The following is a 14676-nucleotide window of genomic DNA, read 5'->3' as shown; positions in this document are numbered from 1 at the left end:
AAAGAAATTACTTGGAAAGACTAAAGGGTTTAGAATTCTCCCCCTTAGAATAAGCTCAGTAAACCTCAAACAGAATAAACAGAAGGAACACCACACCCGGGCATATATTTAAACTACTGAGAACCCCATTTAAAGAGATAACCTTAAAAGTAGCCAGAGAAAAAACATTTTCTACATAAGGGAATAAAAATACAAATAATGGCTGACTTTCAGAAGTTATAGAGTAAGGTCTAGAAGATAATGTTACCATGTCCAAGCTTGTATCGCTCACAGCAAGATAGGGCAATAAATTGAGAGACAAGTTGTTGGGGCAAGGGATAGTAACTTTATTTGGAAAGCCAACAAACCAAAAACTAGTGGACTTGTGTCCCAAAGAACCATCTTGTCTGAGTTAGAATTCAGGCTTCTTTTATACTAAAAGGAGAGGGACTAAAGCCAAACATTTCCTGGTTCCAGTCAGTCTCTGGAGAGGATGTGTTCATTTCTTCCTTCCTGCAGTCATTCACAGGTGGGCCTGGTCAGGATGTTTCCTGTGAGCTAAACAAAGGTATTTTAGCTTCATGCTCATTATCTGAGAGGCAGGGTTCCCAGAGATGGGCCATGATGTATAATTTAAGCTTATAGGCAACATCTCTTTTGTGATTAACTTATAATAGAATACAAAGGTTGTTCCTTATCACAGTTCCCCACTGTCAGTGTCCATATTCCACAATCTTGTGGGGAAAGGGATGAAGACCACTCTGGCTACTTTCTGCTGAATGGGGGTGATGAATCTTCCTTAGAATCTTTAGTCAGTAGTAAAATCCTCTTTCCTTTTTTATCTACAACTATTTGAATCTGATGAAACCCCTTAGCATTTTGTTGTCTAATTTGTAATTGAACTTGGAGTTTTTGTTCCAGTTCCCAATACATATACTAAATTCCTATGCTATTTATTTGGACAAAAATAAACAAATAGATTGATGCTTCTCCAGCTACAATGAAATTACCATTTACTTCCGTTGCATAGGCAGACCCCATGAACAGAGTTTAGTGCTCAATATTCTACCATATTTGGCAAGCTAGTTCTTTTAGAGCATTTATGGATTCTCCCACTGAGGCAGACACCTGGAATGGCCTATCATACAATATTTCAAAGGGGCTTAATTTAAGCCTGCTTCTGGGAGCCACTGATCCATAGCAGGGCAGCTGACAAGGCTGTATCCCAAGTTAAATTAATATTCATTTTCTCAGTTTTTCCTGTTGATTGCGGTCTCCAGGATGAATGTTGTTCCAATGCCTTAATCCAAATCAGGGGACAATTTCCTTCAGGAGGGCTTTAACCAATTAAAAAGTACTGATTTTTTATTTATGTGTGTGTTTTTCTAAAGTGCTGATTTTAAAAACTACTACACACAAAACAAGTGGTCCACAAAGCATTCTCCTTTCCTTTTGCAGGTTTTATCATGCATTGTTAATCCTTCACCAGTCTTTTACTATTAAATTTTAATGGCTAATTGAGGCAAACAGTTCTGAGACCGTTCTTCCACCACTGATTAAGACTGGGGTGGCAGATACTGGGGATAATATTCATTTAGCCCTCTGAGCTTTCGGGGCAGACTTGGTGACCTTGCCAACTCCAGCTGCCTTCTTGTCCACTGCTTTGATGATAGCCACAGCAACCATCTGTCTCATGTCACAAACACCAAAATGACCAGAGGAGGATAGAGAAGGTCTCAACACACATGGGCTTGCCAATCACCATATCAACAATAGCAGCATCACCAGATTTCAAGAATTTTGGGCTATCTTCCAGCTTTTTCCCAGAACGATGATCAACCTTCTCCTTCAGCTCAGCAAACTTGCAAGCAATGTGAGCTGTGTGACAATCCAGCACAGGTGAATATCCAGCACTGATATGGTTCAAGAAAATCACTTGAGCTGGAAGCCACCTGCTTCCATCAGTGGGTCATTTTTGCGGTCACCAACCACATTGCCATGATGAACATCTTTGACGGACACGTTCTTGACGGCGAAGCCCACACTGTCACCAGGAAGGGCTTTACTCAAAGCTTCATGGTGCATTTCAACAGACTTTACTTTAGTTGGAATGTTGACTGGAGCAAAGGTGACCACCATGACAGGTTGGAGAACACCAGTCTCCCCTCGACCCAGAGGGACAGTACCAGTACTAATTTTGTAGATGTCCAGGAGGGGCAGACACAAGGACTTGTCAGTTGGATGAATTGGTGGTAGGATGCAATCCAGAGCTTCAAGCAGCATGACACTACTGGCATTGCCATCTCCAGGGCTGACTGTCCATCCCTTGAACCAAGGCATGCTAGCACTTGGCTCCAGCATGTTTTCACTGTTCCAGCCAGAAATTGGTACAAAAGCTACTATGTCAGGGTTGTAGCCAATTTTCTTAATGTAGGTGCTGACTTACTTAGCAACCTCCTCATAGCTCTTCTGGCTGTAGGGTGGCTCAGTGGAATCTGTTGTTTTAGCTCCAACAACTAGCTGTTTCACGCCCAGAGTATAAGCCAGAAGGGCATGCTCATGGGTCTGCCCATTCTTGGAGATAACTGCTTCAAATTCACCAACACCAGCAGCAACAATCAGGATAGCATAGTCAGCCTGGGTCAGCATGTTTTTGATAAAGTCTCTGTGTCCTGGAGCATCAGTGATGGTCACATAGTACTTGCTGGTCTCGAATTTCCACAGGGAGATATCAATGGTGATACCACACTCACGTTCAGCTTTCAGTTTGTTCAAGACCCAGGCATCCTCTTCAGAGACTTTCTGTCCAGGTGGGATATGCTTCCACCCATCCTGAAAAAGTATCCACAAATACTGGCAGGTATCTGAAATTTCCTGCAGCTCAAGGCATTTGAGTCCAGTCCTCAGTGGCACAGGTTCCTATGTTGGGTCCTCATCTGGGGACGTCCAACAGCAGTCTTTGGGTTTATTTTTAGCACAAATCATGCAATTCTGATTGGCTCGCTGGATGGTGTTGTGTAGGTAAGGCCCCATTATATACTTTTGAATCCGTTGTAATTTGGCATCTCCCCCGTAATGGGCACTATTTTGAATGTGCTACAGCACAGTGTCCAAGAGCGCCTCAGGGATCAAAACAGCTGTGCACTACATTTCCAGCCAGATGAGGTGTGATCCAAGTGAAACCCCACTCTTTGGCCCTCTCTGTCCTTTTCTGAATACACTGGTTTGTATTTTGACAAGTCAATCTGTGGGAGAAGTGATCCTCTTGCCTAGAGTATATTGTTTTAGATTAGGTGTCCCAGCATCCCTTTTTAATGGTTTTCATACTGGCCACGTGTTTTCGGCCTTCCCTGGGGTGCTGACAGCACACACGTCTGGTCTTATCTTTTTGTAGACCTGGGGGCAGGGGGTGGGGGGAGAGCTCCGTCTCCTTTCCTGGGATTTTCATGAGCGCCATCTGTAGGCTTAAAGTGTGGTCTGGTGAAACTCTGATGTCAAGCTGTTCTGGTGAAAAACTTCAGGGTGAGGTCTATCAGAAAGTTCATCAGCTCATTCCCCACTGTCAATTTCACTGGGGCCTCCTGTGGGGAATTAGATGCCTCAAGTCCAAGGGAGCCTCTGGGCTTCTTCATTCATCACTGGGTTCCTCTCTTTCTACCATATGAGAAGCTCTCATCTTTTATCATCTTTCTTCTGTTTTCCAATGGTTTTCCTTACAGTAAGTGCATTATTCCTTCCCCAATAGTGGCTTACCTCTCTTTGGGTTACTTGCCTTTTAGGTATTCAATGCCGCTGCCAGGAAAGTGGCGTTCTGTTGTTCCCTGTTGCACACGTTAAAAGCAACACCTACCAGTTGAGAAGGGTTCATTCTAAATGCACCATCTAATCTTTGCAAACTTCTCTTCATATCTTAGGTACTTAGCTCAAAAAAAGGTCAAGTTTACCATTCTAATATTTTCAGGGGCTTTGGGGTCTGTATTAGTATGGCATCTGTAGTCCTGATAAATCCTTTCCAAAAGTTCAGAGAGGTCTTCCTTTGTTTTGCTGAATTTCTTGAACATTGTTTAAACTCATTTGCTTTGGTTTCCATTTTCAAAGCCCTGCCAAGATGCACTAATAAATAATGCTCTAATAAGTGCATTCTTCCTTTATCATGGTCCCAGTTTGGTTCAGCTGTGGGTACTGCCAAATGGGCTTCGGGTGTAGAAGACCCTCCCTGTAAGAAGGGTTGTGATCTTTCCAGTTAAAGAAGTCTGAGAAACCCAACTGTCTGGTCAGTTGCATTTAGCCCCCTACGTGTGATAACAGCAATGGAAATTGCCCTGCCCTGGGAGTGGCTCCTGGCCCAAACTGGCTGCCCTGCTGGGTCTTAGAAGATGATACCAGACCAAGTCCCTGTGCCCCAGAAAGTAACATAGGATTTTCTAACTGATCCCTAGAAGGAGGGGAAGTCCTGGGCCCCAGTGTCAGGAATTGGGGCTGGATAGGAACGGAAGGTGGTGGAAGGGGTGGATGTATTGGCAGAACAGGCAGAGCGGCTGGGACAGCTAGCTCAGTTGGAGGAGTTAAGATTTTAAGATTTGAAGGAACATATCCTCACTCTTTTTCTCTTCCTTTTCTTATTTTCCCTGATATAATAGCACAAATGCTTACACATAAAGGATTTCATCATTCTTCCCTGCTTCTTCACAAAATAGCTATAGAATCATTCAAAAAGCCACTGTGAAACCATAAATAGGATTTGATCATCTCTAACCATTAAAAGGATGACTTTTTGCCTTGGCATCAAGCAACTGGGCTGAATTCTGGGCTGGGGCTTTTGGTGATTTTAGAAACCAAGTTGAACCTTTCTCTTTTCCTGGGGAATGTCCCACAGACAGGTCTATTTTTTCCCTTTCTATTCCTTTCCTCCATTTGACACCAGTAAAAGTTTTAAATATCACAAAATTGATTTGGCTGTAAATGGAGAAACAGTGCCAAACAAAATGAAACGAAAAACCCCAAAAGACAAAGAGAAAATCCTAGATAAACCCCCAAGTTTGGTCTTGGGGTTTTACATATACCAACAACACAGGAGACCACAAGCTATGTAATTAACACAGCAAGGCTGACAGTACATGGTACACAGGGTCCCAAGATTACCCTGCCTAAACCCCTTGTGGAGATCCTAACGGGTACTGTGGCCACACATTGTTACTATAAAATATCATTTTCCTCTCAGTCATGGGTTCATGGCTGTAATCAGATCACTTATCCAAAATGTGCCTCAGAGGATTTTCTTTATAGATAGTGGATAAAAATCCACTTTTAAAGACAGAAATTCGGGCTTCCCTGGTGGCGCAGTGGTTGAGAGTCCGCCTGCCGATGCAGGGGACACGGGTTCATGCCCCGGTCTGGGAAGATCCCACATGCCGTGGAGCGGCTGGGCCCGTGAGCCATGGCCGCTGAGCCTGCGCGTCCGGAGCCTGTGCTCCACGGAGGGAGGGGCCACAACAGTGAGAGGCCCACGTACTGCAAAAAAAAAAAAAAAAAAGACAGAAATTCAAGACAAACAAAACACAAATGGCACACACAAATGCTAGCATCCAAAGAAACAGACAAACCGGTTCACAAATTGGGTAAAAGTCCAACAACTCTTTTCTCTCTCCAATAGGGCCTCCCTCTCAAATACAAAATAAATTAGCTTATTCCAGAGAAAAAGCCCCAAATAGAGTTTCCAGCTATCCACACCAGAGCGACTTACCCTACTGTATGGAGCCCGTCATCTCCCAGATGTCAATTCCTTGCTCCAACTGCCGAGCGCTGCTTTGGGGAATTTTGAAGGGCAGATCCTCAGGACAAGTGGTCTCAGCAGCTGCTAGGGCCTTACCAGAAAAGTCCCCCAATGGGGGTGGGGGGGTGGGGCATGGTGTGTACTGTTTGCGGCACAATAGGCCAATAAATTGAGAGACAAGCCGGTGGGGCAAGGAACAGCAGCTATTCAGAAAGCCAGCAGACCAAAAAGATGGTGGACTCGTGTCCCAAAGAACCATCTTGCCTGAGTTAGAATTCAAGTTTCTTTTATCCTAAAAGGGGAGGGAGTAATGTCATACACTTCCTGGTTCCCATCAGCCTCTGGAGGGGATGTGTTCATTTCTTCCTCCCTGCAGTCATTCACAGGTGGGCCTGGTCAGGATGTTTCTTGTGAGCTTAACAAAGGTATTTTAGCTTAATGTTCATTACCTGAGAAGCAGGGTTCCCAGAGATAGGCCATTATGTGTAACTTAAGCTTATAGGCAACATCCCTTTAGTGATTAACTTGTAATAGAATACAAAGATTCTTTCCTATTACAATAAAATAACATTTTAAAAATGCTGGAAGAAAAATGACTCTCAACCTAAAATTCCGTATCAAGCAAAACATCCTTTCGAAATGGAGGCAAAATATAAACATTTTCAGACAAACAAGGCACATCTGCCCTACAAGAAAAAAAAAGTCGGTAGGCCAAAAGGGAATTAAATTCAATGACATTTTTGGAACTGCAGTTAGAAAGGGAGACCATTGAAAATATTAAGTGGTTTAAACCTATGTTTCTTTTCTTAAATTCCTTCAAAACAATTGACTATTTTAAATCCAAATATAATAACTGGATACCACAGAGTTATAGCAAATGTAGCAGAAAATTATTTAACGATAGCACAAAGGGGGGAGGCAAATGAAATTATGTTGTTATTACATTGTATGTGAAATGGAGTCATATTAATTCAAGATAAAATATGATAATTTAAGAATTCATATTCGTAATTATTAGGGAACCACTGGTCTGAGCCATCAGAGCGTGACGTTCTCCTGGAAAGTGTAAGTCTGGTTGGAACTTCTCTCTGTGTATCTCTTGCATGTTAACAAGCAGCGAAATCAATCATAAAGAGAACCAACCTTAGAAGGAAACCAATGGTGATCACAGAAGGAAAAAGAACCTGGTTCCTTGAGGACATCAAGGGCTTGCTGATAGGAACCAACCTCAAGCCTGGTCCACATTTGGACTCTCAATTTGATGAGATACCAAATTTCCTTATTACTACAGCCATTTTGAATCAGGGCTTTTTTTTTTTTCTTACTTTAAGCCAAAAGCACCCAAACTAATATACCATGTGACTATATCATGGAATCATTTAAATTGTGTTTATCAAAAGACTTTAATAGTATGGGAGGGCTTCCCTGGTGGCGCAGAGGTTAAGAATCTGCCTGCCAATGCAGGGGACAAGGGTTTGTGCCCTGGTCTGGGAAGATCCCACATGCCGCGGAGCAACTAAGCCCGTGAGCCACAACTACTGACCCTGTGCCCTAGAGCCCACGAGCCACACCTACTGAGCCCATGTGCCACAACTACTGAAGCCCGTGCGCCTAGAGCCCGTGCTCCACAACAAGAGAAGCCACCGCAGTGAGAAGCCCATGCACCGCAATAAAGAGTAGCCCCCGCTCGCCACAACTAGAGAAAGCCCAGGTGCAGCAACAAAGACCCAACACAACCAAAAATAAATAAAAATTTAAAAAAATAATAAATTAATTAAGTTAAAAAATAGTATGGGAAATATTTATGTCATAACAGTAAGTATAAAAACATTGAATACAAAATGTTAATGCTTTTCCTTCAAGCATTAGCTACCACGGGATCTAATATTATTTCATAAGCTTCTAATATACACCAGACACTGTGCATGTTAGGATGTATTCTTTTTTTACTCTATCTTCACAACTACTCTATGAAGTTGCATTCATTCATTTATTATTTATTTATTCATTATTTACATTCATTCATTATGCATCCATCAAGTGGGTATTGACTGATAAGCCCCTAGCTAGGGACTACCATTGCAATATGTTCTTTGACTTCATGGAATCTACTTTCCAGTGTCAAGGAGGAGGCATGCATCTTACAAATAACTGTACAAATATTTATCTGCATTTGGGATGAGCTATGTGAAGGAGATATACAGAGTTTTAAGAGAACATGCATCAGAAGAAATGGATCTAGCTAGGGTATTAGTGGTGGATGAGTCATGGAAAATTTCCCTTTGGGAGTCATTCTTAAGTTCATAACTGAATGCTGCAGGAATGGAGGTGTAGTGAGGTGTTTTCAGGGATGGGGTAAGAGTAGGTGTAGAGAACCAGTGGAAAACCTGAGGAAATTAGACTGGATAGCTTCTGAGGTCTTTTGAGTTCAAACGTCTAAAGATGTCTTAATAACTTCTAAGCTTTGACCTTCACATAATAAGTCTCATTAACTTATCAGACAAAAGAAAGGGGCAGGTATGACAGAAGATGTGTGACAAATATCCCTTGACTCCAGTAGACTAGGATGATTTGGGGTCACTGATGGGGCTAAGCTGAGTAGGAGTACACTGCCACTGATGCCGGCTGCAGGAAGCAACTCGGAAACCTGAGCGTTTGTTGATTTTTCAGGGTTTGTTCATTTTGCTCTGCCACGTGTCCATAAAATGAAATGCCTTTGCTCAGCGAAGGATTTCGCCATGTGTCCTGTGACCTGCTCTTGCGAAACCATAGTGGTGGAGATCAGAGTGGGTAAAAGGCATTCTCACTTCTCAGGGCTGCTCCGTCACACTCCAGAAAATGGAGTGGGCACAGTAGGTCAGCAAATGCTGGATGCAGCTTTGGACATGACTCGGAGTCCATCATTCAGACCAAATTTCCAGTTACTGTTCACCAGCCCTTCATGGGAGACCTCTAGCAAAGACGTTTTGCAACCCATATTTTCTCTGCAAAGAAAAGTTCCCAACCAAGAACCATATGATATAGAGATGAAGAATTTTTTGATTCTAGATCATTCTGCCATATATCTTGCACAGGTTTTCCCTCATATCTTAGCTCAGTCATCCTATACCCAAATTCAACCACAGTCCCTCAAATCATATCCCAAAGTAGCCACTCATAGGTGTGACACCCCAAACCAATCTATCCCAAGATGTCCCTCCTCTCCAACACACCCCAAGCAACTCTACCCTCTGCTATTTTAACTCCTTGGGCTACCGAGCAAGATAGTTCAGTAGACAGAAGTGCCCAAAATCTATTCTCACCCTTCTTCTCCATCATTTGGACTGGATGCCTCAGAAAGGTTCCAATCTGATTTTTTTTTTTTTTGAATCCCTGAGTTGGTTTGGATCTCACCCCAAAAGAGGTAGGTTTCTTGTAGAGTCCATTTGTATTAACTTTGAAGCTACACTCCTTATCACCTGATCCAAACTCCCCTGACAACCCTGACAGATAAAAATAAATAACAACATGGAATATTTATAGAAAGTTCATGTTCTGGGCACTGTAAGAAGCATGTCTCATGCATTATCTGTTTTAGTCATCATTATAATTCTGTAAAGAAAGTTCCATTATTGTCCATTTTAAGATGTGATAACTCAGGCTTAAAGAAGAACCAGAATTCTAAACAAAGGCTACCTGATTCTAAAACCTGGCTGTTAACCCTTGCTTCTATAACCCTCAAAAAGAGAAGAAATGCAACCTAGGCACTAACTTAAGGCCCTTCTCTGTTGCCCACCCCACATACCCCTGCAACTATTTTATGGGCCAAGAGTTTAATTTTAGCAAATCTGGAAACTTTAAACAATAAAGTCCAACCCAGTTTAGCCAGTTTACCATAACTGCTTACCACTGCCTGCTCCTTCCTCAAACATACATCTGTTTTGTCCTTCCTTTTTCCTTGTTTTAATACTTAAAGACAAAGTTAAGTATGTGTGTACTTACTTACGCATCCTTAAGGTGGAAAGGTGTTCAGTGAACTGAGAAAGGACAGGTACCTGGCAAAATTTCAAAATACTTTATTTTTCTTTGTTATTTACCCTTTCTATTCTCCTAAGTCATCCTTTGGGAAACAATCCTTTCCCTTTCTTCTACTACTTTCTCAGAAATATTTCCGTGTCCTCTGATTATCACATCATGGTCCGCCGTGTCCATATTCCAAACATTTCCTAGTTCCCCAAATCCCTCTTTTGCACTAGGCACTGGGGGTGCAGAGTAATTACGTTACACTATTATAACAGACTGATAATACAACTGCTTGTATCCCATTAGTTGGCCCACGCACACACACCCATTCCTTCTGTTTTCACCAGCTGACACTTCTAACTATGGCTTTAAATGCCCTTTCAAGTAGATTTTGTTTGTTCAGTCTTTTTACTCGACTTCTATTATTAGAAAGAAAGATTATCTGACACAATAAACTCTGGGCATCTGTCCATTTTAATATTCTTCCTTAGCTCCTATTATCTGTCATTCCGTGCTTTTGGATTTTGGGTCCTACCTAGCCAGCTTGCAAAATAGAATTAGTAAGGAAGAGAAGACAGCTAGTATGATTTCTTAGGGGACCTCAACTTCTTCCATCTTGTAGCATACACTTTTTTTAAAGCTTGGCTTATAAATGCTCAATCTGTGTACCCTGAGATAATACTTATTATTTTCATGTGAACAAATGAACATTTATGCTAAATTATCGTGAAATTTATGGAGCAATACACATACTTTAAGATGTGTGTCATATTCTTTTGTTGCAGACTTATTTTCAACACGAAACTCCACATAATGTCAGTTGGATTTATACAATACCATTATAACTTGAATTTTTTGTGATTTCTGATTTTCTACTTCTGTGTTTGAGAACTGTTCATCTGTTTGTCTGTTCATCATAGCTGACCTACAGGGACCCTGGGGGAGACGAGGGCTGTGCGTCCACATGGGGGGCACTGGAAACTTGTCTCTAAGTCTTAATTCTGGTCCCTGCTTGTGCTCATCAACTACCTATTGGGTAAGATTTGTATCTCTAGCTTTGTGCTGACACTCATCACTTTTGCCTGTGGATAAATGTTGCTTAGGAGAAACAGAGATGTGAGGATGGAGGAGAGACAGGGATTGACTAGATATCCTAGGCCATCTCCCACCCAACTTCCATCATGCCCAAACTTCAAGTTTTTTTTACAGTTCCTATCTTCACAGCAGTCTGCTCCCATAAGTGTTTCAATTTGGTGTTCATTTGTCTGCTCAAAATTTCAGGCTCCATGACAGTACCTTATTGGGGCAGATTTATTCTGTTTTTGTTTCTTTTTATTTTTTCCATTATTTCATATAGTTATTGGTTTGAAGAAGACAGACACGTGTTTGGTTCACCCTCTCCACCTAACTTTCTCCCTTTCCACTCTTTCTCCCAGGCTGGTCCCACCCTCCACGTCATATCAGTTCCTTCATATTTGCCTTATACTGTTGCCCTTGCAGTCAGATGAACCTGGGCCAATCCTACTTTACCGTGGATACAAACTCCCCTGAAACAGTACCTGAGTCTTGGGCTTTACATATGAATCTTCCCATGACCCAGTGAACAGTCTTTTCTTTTACCTTCAGGGAAAGCCTCAGCTCAGGAGTATGGGAAGCACTAAAGTTGATCCCAGTGGACTGTCTCTGCTGTGCTCTTTTAGAGTCCTTTGAACAGGGAGAGGGAGTAGGTTACTAGGGACCTTCCCACCTCCCTTCCTTACCCTGAAGAAGCACCTGTTCTCACAAAGAAAAATTAGGGACAGTCCAACAGAAGCTCTTGGCAACCAAGCCTTGCCTTGTCACCATGGGAATAGTAGCCTGTGCGAGATATTTTTAAAAATTGAACGATGATGCCCAGGAGTAATAATAAAAATATTTTAAAATGGTAAGGGCACCAACTTTTTAGAAGAGTCTGTCTTCCCAAGGACCTACTCCAGGACCTGGAGATCATGGTACCTCACTAGCAGCCTAACGGCTACCCACCTGTCCCTATATGAACACACACACACACACACACACCTCTGCTAGCCTCTTTGGCTCCTGATCTCATCTAAACTTAGTCCAAATCTTTAGCTTTCTGTGTCCCAAACTCATGTATTATAGAGGCTTGTGAATCCCTTTTTGAGCATACTCACTGACCACCTAAAAAACTATTCATGAGAAATATATCTAAGGTAAAATTTTCATTTCCTGCCAGATCAGCCAGTCTTCTTATGCATGAACACTGAACTGCTCAGCTTCTGTGAAATATGTTGAAAAGGAGTTATTATGCTTGCATAGTCATCAATTATCCCAGGAAAGGTAGTGTCTTGAGAATGGGGTGAAAATTAATTTATTTCCCCTGTATATGCTTTTTCTCTTTTGAAGATTGTACCCTGTGTCTATTCAAAAGATAAGGGCTGTTTTTTACTGGGGATATTGCCTCCACTATGGAATCTTATGAATTCACTTATCCATCATATTCCCTTATTAGCTTTTTATTTAATCAATAGTATTTTTCTTCCTTTGTCTTAGATTAATTGACCATGAGTGTGTGGGTTTATTTCTGGGCTCTCTATTCCATTTCATTAATCTATGTCTATTTTTTTGTGCCAGTACCATACTGTTTTGATTACTGTAGGCTTGTAGTATAGTCTGAAGTCAGAGAGTGTGATACTTCCAGTTTTGTTCTTTTTTTTCCTCAAGATTTTCTTGGTGATTCCAGGTCTTTTGTGGTTCCATATAAATTTTAGGATTATTTGTTCTGGTTTTGGGAAAAATGTCCTGGGTATTTTCATAGGGGTTGCATTTTAAATCTGTAGATTGCTTTGGGTAGTATGGACATTTTAACAATATTAATTCTTCCAATCCAAGAATACATGATAGATTTCCATGTCTTCATATCATCTTCAGTGTCCTTCATAAATGTTTTATAGTTTTCAGAGTATAAGGCTTTCAGCTCCTTGGTTAAGTTTATTCTTAGGTATTTTATTTTTTTGGATGCAATTTTAAATGGGATTGTTTTATTGTTTTCCCTTTCTCATGGTTCATTATTAGTGTATAGAAAAGCAACAGATATTACCTCCACTAAGGAATCTTATGATTTGCTTATTCATCACATTCTCTTATTAGCTTTTTATTCAGTCAATAGTATTTTTCCTAGTGCTCAGAGCTGAACAAAAATTCGCTTCTATTATAGATGGGCAAAGTATCAATTACTCTCCCTCTGCTTCCACTTGCATCCCAATAAGATGACATCTCTCCAAAAGATTCATTTCCCCTATTCATCTCCCTCCCCACATCCAGAAGAGTATGACGCGTGAGACAAAATGCGCTACTCCTCTACCTGTGGTCCCCCTGAGCCAAACCCTGAATGTTTCAGCTCCAGATATTATAGAATTTCCCTTGCAGTGAGTCACTTCCACTTAAAGAATGCTTTTTTAAAACTTTTATTACACATTCCCAGAGTGTCTATCACTGTCCGTTTAGATTTAACTATATAGATAAAATTTGCCAGACTCTTTTGCTCACCACTGTTTGCTCTCCTTTTTTTCTGCTCCTAACTGAGGTCTCTGCTCCTATTTATTTGATGTTTGGTTAGAATTCTTACTCTAGTATTTTCTATGTATGAGTATGTTAGTGATATAATTTCTGAAGTCTTCCAAATCCACAATATCTTTCTTTGACCCTGTGACCCCATTGGTTTTAGAATAACCAATTTTTTTTTTCCATTCTAAACGAAAGGAAATTGAGGCTCAAAAAAGAAGGTAACCTGTTCAGGTCACATAGCTAGTAAGAAGCGGGTGACTAGTAATTGGGGGGGGGGGCTCAGATAGGGAGTAACAATCAAAATCATAGGATAAAATAGAGTTTAACCCAACTTCAAGTTTATAAAATGGTGTAAGAGTGCAAAGAGCTGGCCAGAGGTGAGGCGGGCATGGGCGTGCACCTTGTCAGTACAGGGAACCTAGTGCATGTCGGTGCACTCCACTTTATACCGTGCTGTCCTCCCTGGGTCTTCAGGGGTGTGTGACTGCTTCTCATCCTTGGTACAGCTGGGACCCAATGATTATAAATCATAATAAAAATCTCTACACTTTGTGTAGGTTTCTCACCATGTTCTCCTTACATTACACAGAAACAGGCAACCATGCAGGATTCCTCATTTCTCATTAGTTCAGGACACAGTTTGGGTAAGAAGCTCAATCCAAGATCAACTCCTAGGTGTCCTTGGCTCCTGTGTATGGGATGGAAGTCAGATAGTGTGGGAATAGGGTGTTCAACCATCCCCTTTACTCTTTTCTTCAGGGGCAAATCCAGTTACAGAGATGAGGTCTTCTGGCTCCTAGGCCAGAACACTTTCTACAACCACAAACGTCTTAAGTGAGAAGATGCTGAGAGAAACAAACAGCAGAGTCTTTGTGTATCAGACCTTTACCTTTGCTACCTGTGGGGGGTGAGGACTGAAAATGTGCAATTCCTCACTAAAAATCAGAGAGAAGAAGGGGAGACTATAGATAACTGGGGGAGAGGGAAGGGCTGGGTGATACTGGCCCTGAGCATTGCAAGAATGCAGCAATCAGGAGAGGAGTGAATAAACAGTCCCCATATTCCCTCTACTCCTACCCCAGCCCAGGGGAGTTTCAGGATGCACTGGGTAAGGCTTTCTCCCTCTATCCCCAAACTTCTGGCTTTGTTGCTTTTGTCTCAAAGCCCCCAGTGTTCAGGACTCCTTCCTGCCCCTCTTGAAGCTTTCATTATTTTTTTTTAATTTTATTGAAGTATAGTTGATTTACAATGTTGTGTTAATTTCCACTGTACGGCAAAGTGACTCAGTTATACATATATATATTCTTTTTCATATTCTTATTCATTATGGTTTATCACAGGATATTGAATATAGT

At 41.5% G+C, this 14676-nt stretch overlaps 1 pseudogene; it reads right to left on the bottom strand.

The window, feature by feature from the left end:
• Positions 1-1462: 1462 nt before the first annotated feature.
• Positions 1463-2766, bottom strand: LOC132525150 (elongation factor 1-alpha 1-like; annotated as a pseudogene).
• Positions 2767-14676: the final 11910 nt, after the last annotated feature.

This window comes from Lagenorhynchus albirostris, chromosome 9, assembly GCF_949774975.1.
Source record: "Lagenorhynchus albirostris chromosome 9, mLagAlb1.1, whole genome shotgun sequence".
NCBI classification, from domain to species: domain Eukaryota; kingdom Metazoa; phylum Chordata; class Mammalia; order Artiodactyla; family Delphinidae; genus Lagenorhynchus; species Lagenorhynchus albirostris.
This window is presented reverse-complemented; position numbering and strand designations above follow the sequence as displayed.